Source organism: Dendropsophus ebraccatus, chromosome 11, assembly GCF_027789765.1.
Source record: "Dendropsophus ebraccatus isolate aDenEbr1 chromosome 11, aDenEbr1.pat, whole genome shotgun sequence".
Classification (NCBI taxonomy): domain Eukaryota; kingdom Metazoa; phylum Chordata; class Amphibia; order Anura; family Hylidae; genus Dendropsophus; species Dendropsophus ebraccatus.
The window spans coordinates 58,020,184-58,023,300 of NC_091464.1; the positions used below are offsets into that span (position 1 = coordinate 58,020,184).

General features: G+C 41.6%; 1 pseudogene; it reads right to left on the reverse strand.

Moving 5' to 3' along the window:
* Positions 1-706: 706 nt before the first annotated feature.
* On the reverse strand, positions 707-884 carry LOC138768252 (U2 spliceosomal RNA; annotated as a pseudogene).
* Between the last annotated feature and the right edge of the window lie 2,233 nt (positions 885-3,117).

A 3,117-nucleotide genomic window follows, 5' to 3' on the forward strand; every position in this document is an offset into this window, starting at 1 on the left:
ATTTTTATGGGGATATAAAATATATATAAAAAACAAACAACAAAAGCAAACAAACAATTTGTTCAAAAGCAAATAAATAAACAATTGTTCTCCTTTAAACTCCCCGAATCTACAGTCCCTGAATATTAAAGTCCCACACTGGAGACAAAAACACACTTCAGATCAGAAGAGCATAGGCTTATTATGTGCCATGGAGAGGCCAAAGTACAGTGTAGGTCCATCCCGAGCATGAGGCCACCTTGTCATGGTGGGATAGTTTACACTATTTGCAAATGGTAATCAAGAGCCTCATTATCTTTATGGAGATTTTTCTAGCAGTTGGGGGGCTGCTTTTAGTGATTTTCATATCTGTATTGGGTCTGTATCTTGCTATTGCAGTGAGCTGTTGCATTTCTCTCTGTTTTTGTAGCTTCTCATACACTGACAAACCACACAGAAACTACAGACTATGCAACATTTAGTTGCTTCCCTCTCTCTCTTATGTGTGTGTTTCATTTGTGCCATGTTTGGAATTAGTATAGTAACAGACCCGTTGTGCCTCTTTTGCCTGAGAGCCTTAATTGCTCTGTGCTGAACCTGGTTTCTGACCCTTGTTCCCCTGTCTCTTGTGTCCATTATTTTATTGCCTCAATCTCTTGTGTCCTGTATTTTTGTATCCTACTGCTTGGTGTTCATTGCTTTATTAATCCAGTCTCTTGTGGCTAATGGTTTATTGCCCCAGTTCATAGTTTCTAGTGGATCAGTGAACAAACATAACCTGTTTTTTTATTTTTTTATTCCTGTTCTAAAAATCCATTCAATATATGGTTCCCAGATGGGTAAATTCCACACATTAAACTCATACGAGATCACACTTGATCTTAGCCAAAAGGCCAAAATGCGATTGGTGTCCTGTGGTTTTGTGCTCTATTGCTTAGTTTCCATTTGGTCGGTTTTTCTATTCTTAGTGTCCAGTGGTTTGGGTACATCATAGCCTTCCAGTCAGTATGCAATTGACACCAGTCTAGTAGTAGATCAGTATCCCAGTTTTTGGTGGTTTTGTGCCTGTGTTCTTTAAGATATAGTGAATTCCCATCATTTTACCACTATTTCTCCATTGTTTAATTGACCTGGGTTCTGGAAAACAATGATTTAGTCACATGCCCAAGTCCCTGGTATCTACGGGTTTAGGTACACAATCCCTGGTGTCCATACATTTAGTGCCAGTCACAGGGGTCTAGTGGTTTAGTCCCACATTCCCCCTGTAGTGGTTTGAAGTTTAAGTCCTTGGTGTCGATACAGAGCACTACAGAGACACTTTACCATATCCCGGCAGAGTACTTACAAAATTAGGCAAGGGGCCCTTCTATCTGGTCTATGACACCTTCTACTGTTTATTCTTCTATCAACTCCTCTATTTGCCTATTCCCATTGTCACTGTTGATTGTTGCACCCAAGCTCTGTTACTGTTATTATTGCACTGAGATACCTTTCAGCTCTGGTAAAATTAAATCTGAGCTGTGATTAGATGCTGCGAGCAGATCACACCAGTGTATATTTTACACCCTAAAACACTATTTTCATTTTTTTTTATTTCTTCGGCCCTGGGTCATTGGCATCTGTGATAAGTTTGTGCCTGTTTTGTGTTATTTTCTTGGACATTCCCTGGCGACCTGTAGACTTTAGCACCCAGTCCTTTGGTAACGGATTTTTAAAAATGTTTCTTCTGTTACAGATCCCAAAGCCCAGGGGATTTGGCTCCCATTCCCCGGTGTATGGAGGTTATATGACTTCTTGACCTCCATGAAGAATTCTTCAGAAATATTCTTCATTTCTACTAGTAACCTTCTGTAAGACATGCCGAATCATTACCTATGCCATGCTGTCAGTGTGAGGCCTTGGTGACCACAGATCGTCATTCATACATTACATGGTATGTAACAAGCAGCCTCAGCCGGTGCATGGCCTTGAAATACTCCTGCCGCTCATTCATGACATTGCCACGTAATAATAAAGCCATCCTCTCTTCCCGCTCACACTCCAGCTGTCCAGCCGAAGCCTTGATGGGAAACAGGATACGTGTGTGTGCATCATGACGCTCTGCGGGGCTTTGATATATAGGTATTCTGATATTGTGCTCACAACAGATGCTTTAATCCATGATTACAGGATGTGTATTGTAAAATTAGAAAGAAAAAAAATCACAACATATATTTCTCAATGTACTCAGCTGAATATTTTTTTGTCTTTTTTTTTTTGCATTTGACCTTGTGATAAATTTACATAAGATCCTATTCTTTCACCTGTTGTGGTGGTTGTTGGGAATCAAGAATGTTAGTTTCTTTGTCACCTTGCAGGAGGAGGTCTGGAAATAGCCAGACACTAAGGTAAATGTGTTATGGTTCTTCACCACAACAGACATAGAAGGGGGCTAAAGGGAGACTGTATACAGTTGTCTACTGGTTCCAGAAACATGTATGGTGAGGTGCCTGGAGAGGCGCGAGAGAAAGAAGGCCTGGACATGTCCATCATGCGTATATGGTAGGCTGGACACTAGAGTTGTTTTTCCATCGTGTATATGGTAGGCTGGACACTATTGTGGTTTGTCCATCGTGTATATGGTAGGCTAGACACTACAGTGGCTTGTCCATTATGAATATAGGGTAGGCTGGACACTAGAGTTGCTTATCCATCATGCATGTAAGGCAGGGTGGACACTAGAGTGGCTTATCCATCATGAGCCTATTGGAGAGCTGTAGGTTAAAGGGTAACTATAATGTTTTGCGGGCGGCAGGATACATAGTAAAAAAAAAAATGCCACGCTGCTCCTGCCATGCTCCTGATTGCATTGCATTGCATTGATTGCAATGAAATCAAAAGCATTGCTGGTAGAAATCCATACCTGACACCAGCCTGCATCGGGAGCACGGCAGGAGCCGCCCGCGAAACAGTATAGTTACCCTATAAAGAAGCTTGTTCAGTGTAGAAAAGGTAATGGGCAGGGGGAGTAGCAGCTAATCAGGTTTTCTGTTTTCTGTAGAGCGTTCCAGAGTGGTGCAGAACAGCAAGGGCTGAGTACAGTCAATGGCTCAGCTTTTCAGGGACCTTGTTCTTAGAAGATACTCTTAAAAAAAGCTG